Source organism: Rana temporaria, chromosome 3 (assembly GCF_905171775.1).
Source record: "Rana temporaria chromosome 3, aRanTem1.1, whole genome shotgun sequence".
Taxonomy (NCBI): domain Eukaryota; kingdom Metazoa; phylum Chordata; class Amphibia; order Anura; family Ranidae; genus Rana; species Rana temporaria.
Window position 1 is genome coordinate 385014901 of NC_053491.1, and position 11744 is coordinate 385026644.

An 11744-nucleotide genomic window follows, 5' to 3' on the forward strand; every position below is an offset into this window, starting at 1 on the left:
CTCTGTGAGATGTTTAAAGCTTGGGAAATTTTTAAATAACCTAACCCTGCTTTAAACTTCTCCACAACTTTATCCCTGACCTGTCTGATGTGCTCCTTGGCCTTCATGATGCTGTTTGTTTACGAAAGCAGGCCATGCACGGTCAAATTTCGAACAATTTTTTTTAAAAAATTAGAGTTTTTTTTTTTTTTGTGATCCGATGATGCCACCATTGATTTTCGAAATTCGGCCGACAAAACCTTCATGTTGCCGGGAATATTCGTTTCTCTCCGGGAATATTCTTTTCTTGCACATGCGCATTTTTTTTTCTATTACATTTCTCGCACGATTCTCCCATGATTGATCTGAAAATCGTTAGTTTTTCAACAAATTTCCAAAATGTCGGATTTCTCAAATTTGTTTGCTGCACGAAAATCAGCTGTTGCTGCAGCCCACTAACGGTGCGAAATTCGTACGAAAATTCTTTGATACGATTTTCGAAAGAAAATTCTTTTGAAATTTGAACCGTGTATGGCCCCCTTAAGGTTCTCTACCAAACCTCTGAGAACTTCACAGAACAGCGGTATTTATACTGGCCCGAATTCAGAAAGAAGATACGACGGCCTATCTCCTGATACGCCGTCGTATCTCTGAGTCCGGCCGTCGTATCTATGCGCCTGATTCATAGAATCAGGTTACGCATAGATCTCCCTAAGATCCGATAGGTGTAAGTGACTTACACCGTCGGATCTTAGGCTGCAATCTCACGCTGGCCGCTAGGTGGCGCTTCCGTTTGTAATATGCAAATGATGAGTTACGCCGATTCAGAAACGAACGACCGGCCGGCGCTTTTTTTTTACGTCGTTTGCGTTCGGCCTTTTCCGGGGGAATAGTTACCCCTGCTATATGCGGCGTATCCTATGTTAAGTATGGCCGTCGAGTTTTGAATTTTTTACGTTGTTTGCATAAGTCGTTCGCGAATACGGATGGACGTAATTTACGTTCACGTAATTTACGTTCACGTCGAAACCAATGAAACCAATGACGTCCTAGTGACGTCATTTAGAGCAATGCACGCTGGGAAATTTTACGGACGGCGCATGCGCATTTCGTTCGGCGCGGGGACGCGCCTGATTTACAGTTGTATTCAAAATTATTCAACCCCCACCGAAATTGATTGTTTTGGCCAGTTTGACATTGATTTTGATCATTCAGTCATCCTGCTTACAATTAAATCAAAGAGGCACGTGTAGGTCAGACAAATATAACATAACATTTATAATGAAAAAACAACAAATGTCTTTTCTGTGCTCACATCATTATCAGTTTTATTCAACCCCCAAGTGACATTCAATCTTAGTACTTAGTACAACATCCTTTTTCAGTTATAATAGCTTTTAAACGTGAAGCATAGCTTGACACAAGTGTCTTGCAGCGATCTACGGGTATCTTCGTCCATTCGTCATGGGCAAAAGCCTCCAGTTCAGTCACATTCTTAGGCTTGCGCACTGCAACTGCTTTCTTTAAGTCCCACCAGAAGTTCTCAATCGGATTTAAGTCTGGTGACTGCGATGGCCACTCCAAAATGTTCCAGCCTTTAATCTGCAACCATGCTCTAGTGGACTTGGAGGTATGCTTAGGATCATTGTCCTGTTGAAAGGTCCAACGTCTCCCAAGCCTCAGATTGTGACGGACTGCATTACATTGTTATCCACTATCTCCTGGTACTGAAGAGAATTCATGGTACCTTTCACACGCTGAAGATTCCCTGTACCTGCAGAAGCAAAACAGCCCCAAAGCATGATTGACCCCCCGCCATGCTTCACAGTAGGCAAGGTGTTCTTTTCATCATAGGCCTTGTTCTTCCTCCTCCAAACATAGCGTTGATCCATGGGCCCAAACACTTCTAATTTTGTTTCATCAGTCCACAGAACACAATCCCAAAACTTCTGTGGTTTGTCCACATGATTTTTGGCATACTGCAGTCGACTATTCTTATTCTTTGAAGACAGCAAGGGGGTGCGCCTGGGAGTTCTGGCATGGAGGCCTTCATTACGCAGTGTGCGCCGTATTGTCTGAGCAGAAACTTCAGTACCCACATCTGACAAATATTTTCTCAGTTCCTCAGCAGTCACACGGGGACTTTTCTCCACTCTATGCTTCAGGTAGCGCTCAGCAGTCGAATTCAGCATCTTCTTTCTGCCACGACCAGGTAGCGTTTCAACAGTGCCCTTTGCCTTGAATTTGCAAATGATGCTTCCTATGTGTCTCTTGGTATGTTTAACATCTTTGCAATCTTCTTATAGCCATTGCTCTTCCTGTGAAGAGTAATCACCTCTTCTCTTGTCTTCCTGGACCATTCCCTTGACTTCACCATGTTTGTAACCACACCAGTAAATGTCTAGAAGGAGCTGAGTATCACAGTCATTTTAAAGCTGCCTGATTGGTGCTTATTAGGCTTTATTGCTGCTCCCTGACATCCACAGGTGTTTTCAATACCTGATTAAAAACACTTCAATGAACCTCTGTTCTTCAGAGTGGTAGTCTTTAGGGGGTTGAATAATTGTGTAAATGAAGAATTCACAAAATAAACATTTACTACTGTATTACAAAACCAATTGATGTAATTTTAGTTGCATATGGTTCTTTAAGAAGTCCTTGTAGGATTTCATTCTGAATACAATTACAAATGTACATTAAATTCCCTAAAACCCTTTACAGCATTGGGGGGTTGAATAATTTTGAACACAGCTGTAAATTTTACACGCCCCCTAGCGGCGGAATTTGAATTCCGCCTGGGGATTTACGATACGCCGCCGCAAGTTTACAGGCAAGTGCTTTCTGAATAAAGCACTTGCCTCAAAAACTTGCGGCGGCGTAACGTAAATCAGATCCGCTCACCTATCTGAATCTAGCCCACTGAGATTAAATTACACACGGGTGAACTCTATTTACTAATTAGGTAACTTTTGAAGGTAATTGGTTCCACTAGCTTTTAGTTATGGGTATCGGAGTAAGGCCCCTTTCACACTGGGGCGGGAGGCGCGGTTGAGGTATAGCACCGCTAAAAATAGCGGCGCTATACCATCGGATTTGCCGCGGGATTCGGCCGCTAGCATTGCGGTATTAACCCCCGCTAGCGGGCGATAAAGGGTTAATACCGCCCGCAATGCGCCTCTGCAGAGGTGCATTCTGGGCGGTATTGCCGCGGTTTCCCATTGTTTTAAATGGGAAGGAGCGGTGAAGGAGCGGTATACACGCCGCTCCTCTCACCGCTCCAAAGATGCTGCTGGCAGGAGATTTTTTTCTCTCCCGCCAGCGCATCGCCTCAGTGTGAAAGCCCTCGGGCTTTCACATTGAGTATGCAGTGCAGGAGTTTTTCAGGCGGTATAGCAGCGCTATTTTTAGCACTGTACCGCCTGAAAAAAATCCTCAGTGTGAAAGGGGTCTAAAGGTGGCTGAATACAAATGCACGCCACATTTTTCAAATATTTATTTGTAAACAATTTTGAAAACCGTTTATCATTTTCCATCCACTTCACAATTATGTGCCACTTTGTGTTGGTCTAACCTATCGCATAAAATCCCAATAAAATACATTTAAAGCGGTAGTTCACCCCCCCCCCCCCCCCCGACACATTTTACCATCGAGACAGGCATTGTAGCGCGAGCTACAGTATGCCTGTCCCGATTTTTTTAACCCCGTACTCACCTTGTAGTCGTCCATCGTAGTTTTCGGCTCCCGCGGGGAATGGGCGTGCCTATGGAGAGGGAGGATGATTGACGGCCGGCCCTGGCACGTCACTCTCTCCGAAGACAGCCGGAGTAGGTCTCGGCTCTTCACGGCGCCTGCGCACAGGCTATGCGCACGCGTCGTGAAGACCAAGCCTATTTCGGCTATTTCCGGAGAAGCGTGACGCGCCAGAGCCGGCCGTCAATCATCCTCCGTCTCCATAGGCACGCCCATTCCCCGGTATCTTCGATGGACGACTACAAGGTGAGTATGGGGCTAAAAAAAACGGGACAGGCATACTGTAGCTCGCGCTACAATGCCTGATTTTAAGGTAAAAGAAAAAAAAAATGTTTTTTTCCCGTCGATAGGGTGAACCCCCGCTTTAAGTTTTTGGTTGTAACATGACACATTGTGGATAATATCAACGGGGTATGAATACATTTTCAAGGCAATATATATATATATATATATATATATATATATACACTGAGCAAAAATATAAATGCAACACTTTTGTATTTGCCCCTATTTATGCCCCTACTTGCCATCGAATGTGAGCATTTGCCCACTAAATTCGATAACTACCATGAACTGCAGTCAGGTCGAGACCCCGATGAGGACGACGAGCATGCAGATGAGATTCCCTGAGATGGTTTCTGACAGTTTGTGCAGAAATTCTTTGGTTTTGCAAACCGCTTGTTGCAGCGGCTGTCTGGGTGACTGGTCTCAGATGATCTTGGAGGTGAAGATGCTGGATGCGGAGGTCCTGGACTGGTGTGGTTACACATGGTCTGCGGTTGTGAGGCTGGCTGGATGTTCTGCCAAATTCTCTGAAACGCTTTTGGAGACGGCTTATGTGCTTCAAAACTTGCGACATTTGTGGCATTGTGCTGTGTGATAAAACTGCACATTTTGGAGTGGCCTTTTATTGTGGCCAGCCTAGGGCACACTTGTGCAATAATCATGCTGTCTAATCAGCACCTTCATATGCCACACCTGTAAGGTGGGTGGACTATCTCGGCAAAGGAGAAGTTCTCACTAACGCAGATTGAGCCCAGGTTCACACTGGGCTGCGGGAGTGAAGCTGTGCGAGGTTTCTGCACAGATGTCAATGTAAATCGCGGCCCGAAATCGCAAAAAGTAGTACAGGAACTACTTTTTGAAATCGGTGCAGCGCCGCAGATGCGGCGTTGCACCGATTAGGACTGTGCCATTAGCGACAATTGCCGGCAAATGCCGCCGATTTGAGATGCGATTTGACATCTCAAATCGTACCAGTGTGAACCAGGCCTTAGACAGATTTGTGAACCATATTTGAGAGAAATATGCCTTTTGGGCCGGATACAGAAAAGAGATACGACGGCGTATCTCCTGATACGCCATCGTATCTCTGAGTGCGGGAGGTTGTATCTATGCGCCTGATTCAGAGAATCAGTTACGCATAGATATCCCTAAGATCCGACAGGTGTAAGTGTCTTACACCGTCGTATCTTAGGCTGCATTTTCTGGCTGGCCGCTAGGTGGCGCTTCCGTTTGTTTACGCAAGGAATATGCAAATTAGTATTTACGCCGATTCAGAAACGAACAACCACCCGGCGCTTTTTTTTTACGTCGTTTGCGTTTGGCTTTTTTCGGCGTAAAGTTACCCCTGCTATATGAGGTATGTGCGGCGTATCCTATGTTAAGTATGGCCGTCGTTCCCGCGTCGAATTTTGAAAATTTTACGTCGTTTGCGTAAGTCATTCGCGAATACGGCTGTACGTCATTTACGTTCACGTCGAATCCAATACGTCCTTGCGACATAATTTGGAGCAATGCACACTAAGATATTTTACAGACGGCGCATGCGGCGTTCAAAAAAAAAAGGAAAAAACGCGGAGTCAAGTCAAATTTAAATAAAACACGCCCCCGACATCCCCATTTGAATTACGCGGCCTTACGTCACAACACATACGTTACGCCACCGTAAATAAGGGTGCAAGTTCTTTCTGAATACAGAACTTGCGCCCAAAGTTACAGCGGCGTAACGTTTCGGGGATACGTTACGCCAGCAGAAAGATCTTTCTGAATCTGGCCCACTGTGTGCATAGAAAAAGTTGTAGATCTTTCAGTTCAGCTCATGATAAATAGGGGCAAAAACAAAAGTGTTGCATTTATAATTTTGCTCAGTGTAGATACAGTTTCTCGCAGTAAGTACACCTCTCACATTTTTGTAAATATTTTAATAAATCTTTTTATGTGACAACACTGGGGAAATGACACTTTGCCACAAAGTAAAGTAGTAAGTGTACAGCTTGTATAACAGTGTAAATTTGCTGTCCCCTTAAAATAACTCAACACACAGCCATTAATGTTTAAACCGCTGGCAACAAAAGTGAGTACACCCCTAAGTGAAAATGTCCAAATTGGGCACAACTGGCGATTTTCCCTCCCGGTGTTATGTAACTCATTAGTGTTTTTGAATGGGGAACAGGTCTGTTAAATTTGGGGTTATCGCTCTCACTCTCTCATATTGGTTACTGGAAGTACAACATGGCACCTCATAGTAAAGAACTCTCTGAGGATCTGAAAAAAAGAATTGTTACTCTACATAAAGATGGCCTAGGCTATAAGAAGATTGCCAAGACCCTGAAACTGAGCTGCAGCACGGTGGCCAAGACCATACAGCAGTTTAACAGGACAGGTCGACCAAAGGCACTAGATGAGAAGACTGCCCTATGGAGGACTTTGACTACCAAAAAAAACAAACATTTTACTTCATTTAACTAGTGACTGTGTTTTTTTTTGTTTTTTTTTTCGTTTTCATACAGGGACAGATAGAAAGATCTTGAAACTGAATTTTAGGCAGGCAAGGTGAAGAACTACAGTAATTTGTTCATCTTTCCGTCTACTAAATTCTCTGCCCTCCTTGTTTTAACATTGGATAGTGAAACATTTTTTTTCTCCCAGTAATTACCTTATACAGCTCACTTCCTGTTTCGTGTCTGGGAAAAAGCCTAGGCTTATGACATTATGCATAGCTCTCTCTCTCTCTTACTCTTTTGAGAGTTTGCCAGGAAGGGAGGGGGAATGAGTCATAATCGGGCCAATGAGAGCTGCAGAGCTGGAGGTGTGCAATCCAGGAAGTGAACAGGTAGCAGCTTCAGCTGTCCACAGTTAAAATGATTGCAGCCAGACTCAGTGGAGGAAGATTTGGCAAGTATCACAGTATATATAAAATAATATGCAAAGTGGTTGGAGGGAAGCTTCAGAATGGAAAAGGGGGCATCATCAGTGCCCACTACATGGGATTGTGGCTATCACAATATTTAATTATAAAAATTAAACAAAAAATGGAGTGAGTAAGCACAATTTTGTGTGAGGTAGGAAAACAGGATTTAGGCAGGATTTGCACATGTTTTTGAGCGGGAAGGACGTGCGAGTTCAGGCGGGAAAAACACGTGTACTGATGACTCATACACGTGAGGTAGAGGGGTATATAAAGCCCACAGGTGTGAGCGTCAGGGCACAAAAAATGTTACCTTTTCAGGTTAAGAGCTCGACTTCCCCCCCCACCCTTGTCGCTGCACCTTTTATGTGGTCTGTCACCCTTGAATCAAGGGGGGACTTGGTTGATATGTTATTTATGGCAATCACTTGAGTCTTATGACTGAGTGAGAATTTTTGAAAGATTTGAAAAGATATTTGAAATTAAATATTTATTTATTGATATTTTAATAAAGATAATTATTTAAATATATTTAATGTTTGTATTATAAATTATACCAATAAAGGTGCCGCGGCCAATTTATCACCATCTTTGATGGTCTTGGTTTGGTCTATTATTTATTATGTATTATTTTAATAACCTTGTATAGCCTACATTCCCATGGCAAATATGTTTTTATTACAAATTATGTGAGCAGACTGCAGTCCCTCTTTAATCCTCTTGCACACAGAAACCTAAAATCAGCACTTTTTTTTACCAATCTAAATGCAGCTTTTTTTAATGGTCCTGTACAGACAGGCAACCTTGCCCTGCGTATAATTCAGTAAAAACACAATCCCCAAAAAAACGAAATAATTTGTATTTGTGTGTACACGAATAGGTACATTCAGGGGAGGGCTGGCAGGGGGGGGCAGGGTGGAAATCTCCCCCCAGGCCGGTGACACTTTGCACAGCCACCGGACGCCGCTACAAAATGCTGTTTTTGCACAGCAGGAATATGCCTGCTGGAGCTCTGTTAACACAGGTCACGGCCTCTGCTCACCTCCCACTGTGCAGCCGTGCCTGTGTCAGCTCCGAGGTAGATGGCTATGTCTCATCTCACACATAGCTCAGCCTCAGCGCACACCAGCGATGATATCCCCTTCTCTCTCTGCACAGACACAAGGAGAGATAGAGCTCATCTGCTCCTCCTCCTTCTGAGTCTGCCCTGCCCACAATCCCCGGGCATGTGTGGGCACTGTACAGGAAGTTTAAACCCAAAAAAGCATCAGACAGCCTGCCTGCGCCTCAGCCTCCATCCTGGTAAGCTCACCCTCTCTAGTCTTTCCTGCCTCCCAGTGTATAAAAAGGGGTGCTCTGTGGACTTTGGTAAAGGGGAGGGGGGGCAGGCTTTGGTGAGCAGAGACCCTCTTTACACCATAGTCCACAGCATGCACACTTAAATCAAGTTTCCCAGAACACCCCTTACATCAGATCTGATTTATATGGGTCTGTGCAGACTCTGATGTAAGAGGGGGCCTCTGTGCAGACTCTGATGTAAGAGGGGGCCTCTGTGCAGACTCTGATGTAAGAGGGGGCCTCTGTGCAGACTCTGATGTAAGGGGGGGCCTCTGTGCAGACTCTGATGTAAGGGGGGGGGCTCTGTGCAGACTGATGTAAGGGGGGGGGGGGCTCTGTGCAGACTCTGATGTAAGGGGAGGCTCTGTGCGGACTCTTGTGATCATGAAAAATCTTAGACTGTTTTCCTCGATCCATCACTTTTCCACGCTCTATGGGCCACTTGACTGGACTTGCCCCCCAGGCCTAAGGCTGCCAGCCCTCCCCTGGGTACATTTATTATACAGTCCATCCTCACGTTTTTACGCAGCACTTTTCTGCCAGGAACCTGTGTACAGGTACAACTAAGATCCTCTGCAAGTGATATTTGATATATTTCCATTACTTCCTCAACTTTTCCAAAGCTGTAAAACTCAAGCACTGTGCAGGAGAAATGCTTGTGACAGTTCTGACAGTTGGCTCAGATTCTTATCACTTTGCCAACATATACAGGAATCTGATGCAAGTTCGGCCATATGTCACACTACTGCAAAACAGGTTTCTAAAGACTATCAATGACACTGTGAATTTCAGGGATTGCTCCTTGCAGTGTATATTTCCCTATTGATAACATTAAAGCAGAACTACACTGCATCTGAACACCACAAACCAAAAACGCGATTAAATTCATTTTTAAAGCGGAACTTCACTCTAAAGGGCAACTTACACATTAGGGGCCAGATTCTCAGAGGACTTACGACGGCGTAGCGCCATGTACGCCGTCGTAAGTCCGAAGCCGAGCCGTCGTATCTATGCGCCTGATTCTTAGAATCAGTTACGCATAGATTTCTATTCAATCCGACTGGCGTAAGTCTCTTACGCTGTCGGACCCTAACTGTATTTTTACGCTGGCTGCTAGGGGCGTGTAAGCTGATTTACGCGTCAAAATATGTAAATTAGCTAGATACGCGAATTCCCGAACGTACGAGCGGCCGACGCAGTAAAGATACGCCGTTTACGTTAGGCTTTTCCCGGCGTAATGTTGCCCCTGCTATATGAGGCATAACTGCGGCGTACCAATGTTAAGTATGGCCGTCGTTCCTGCGTCGAAATTTGAAAAAGTTACGTTGTTTGCGTAAGTCGTCCGTGAATGGGGCTGGACGTCATTTACGTTCACATCGAAACCAATGACGTCCTTGTGGCGTACTTTGGAGCAATGCACACTGGGAAATTCCACGGACGGCGCATGCGCCGTTCGGGAAAAACGTCAATCACAGAACATTTACATAAAACACGCCCCCCTGATCCAAATTTGAAATAGGCAGGATTACGCCGGCCGATTTACGCTACGCCGCCGCAACTTACGGAGCAAGTGCTTTGAGAATACAGCACTTGCCCGTCTAAGTTGCGGAGGCGTAACGTAAATCGGATACGTTAAGCCCGGGCAAAGTTACGCGGATCTACTAGAATCTGGCCCTGGGTCTCCCCCACCCCGGGGCATTTTTTTGGGTGGGGGGGGCGGTGTTACCTTCCGGTCAGATTGCCTAGGCAATTCCACCGGAAGTTCTTGCCTCCCTGCCCACAACACATCTCAGGTTCCATGAGACTGCAGGACCGTTCACACAGCACAGCGCGGCTCATGCATGCGCAGTGGGAAGCAGGTTGCGAGGCCGCAAGCAGTCGGATGTCGACACCAAACATACCGGTGCCCTGAAGACAGGTAAAGAGCCGGCCTGGGTGAGGACAGAGCTGAATCCTTGGACAGGTAGGGGTCCTTTTATAAAAAGTCAGCAGCTTCAGTATTTGTCACTTTGAAAAACATGTCCACTGCACTTCTGACATGCCATCTTGACCAAGGGCAGGTGATTTATGTAGCATTTTCTTCTTTCTTCTATCTACCCTTAGCTTAGGCATGCAGGCAGGAGTGTGTGCAGTAGCCGAGAAAGCCCCTCCTCCCCTTCGGAAGATGCCTGGGATGGGTCTGAAGCCAAAAAGTAACTGAAGAAATATAAAAAAAAAGTTTAAAAAAAGTAAATATGATATACTTTCCTTTATTCTTTTCTATTTACTATTGATAGCATCATTAAAAATAGTCAATGTTGATGGAGAGAGTGAAGTTCTGCTTTAATAATGATCTCCTTCATTGAGGGGGGGGGGCAGTCGGCAAGCAGCATGAGTTGTTCTTGTAGGTTTATAGAAATATTGGTTACTCCTGGCCGCCCACTCACTAACTTTCCTTGTACCTCTCTCATTAGTAGCACCCACACAGAAAGGAATTGTCATCGCCAAGTATTCACCCTCATGTCACCCTGTCCTCTGCCGTATCCTCAGCGCAGTATTAATAAGTGAGCCTACTTGCGCCCACTCTTATCAGAAGCACCTCTATAGTTTGTTTCCTTTCTGTTTTCCAATTATCGTGGTGAGCTAATCGCTGACCTTGCCTTCCTGCGCCAACGTTCATCACACCCACCTCTTTTGTCAACTTCTCCGTTGACCAAGTGACTGCTAGTTATACTGTGCAATGCTCCAGCCATGTCAGACGTCATCAGTGTGTATGAATGTTTGAAGTAGAACTTCATGTTTTCATTACATTTCTCACCTTATCCCTGGCACTGTCCCAACTCCCTTGCCTGATGCCGCGTACACACGATCATTTTTTGGCATAAAAAAAACATTGTTTTTCAAAAACGTCATTTAAAATGACCGTGTGTGGGCTACACATAATTTTTCAGGTTCTGAAAAACGACAAAAAAAAAAATTCGAACATGCTGCATTTTTAAATGTCGTTTTAAACGATGTCGTTTTTCGGTTTGTAAAAAATTATCGTGTGTGGGCTAAAACGACGTAAAAAACCTGCGCATGCTCAGAAGCAAGTTATGAGACAGGAGCGCTCGTTCTGGTAAAACTAACTTTCATAATGGAGTAAGCACATTCATCACGCTGTAACAGACAGAAAAGAACGCGCCTCCGCTCGCCCCTGACGCCGACGTGCGTGCCCGGCGTCGTGATCACCGCCGGGCACCCGCGATCGCTCGTTACAGAGCGAGAACCGGGAGCTGTGTGTGTAAACACACAGCTCCCGGTCCTGTCAGGGGGAGAAATGCCTGACCGTCTGTCTGTTCATACAATGTATGAACAGCGATCAGTCATTTCCCCAAGTCAGTCCACCCCCCCTTTAGTTAGAACACACCCAGGGAACATACTTATCCCCTTCCTCGCCCCCTAGTGTTAACCCTTTCCCTGCCGGTGACATTTTTATAGTAATCAATGCATTTTTATAGCACTGAT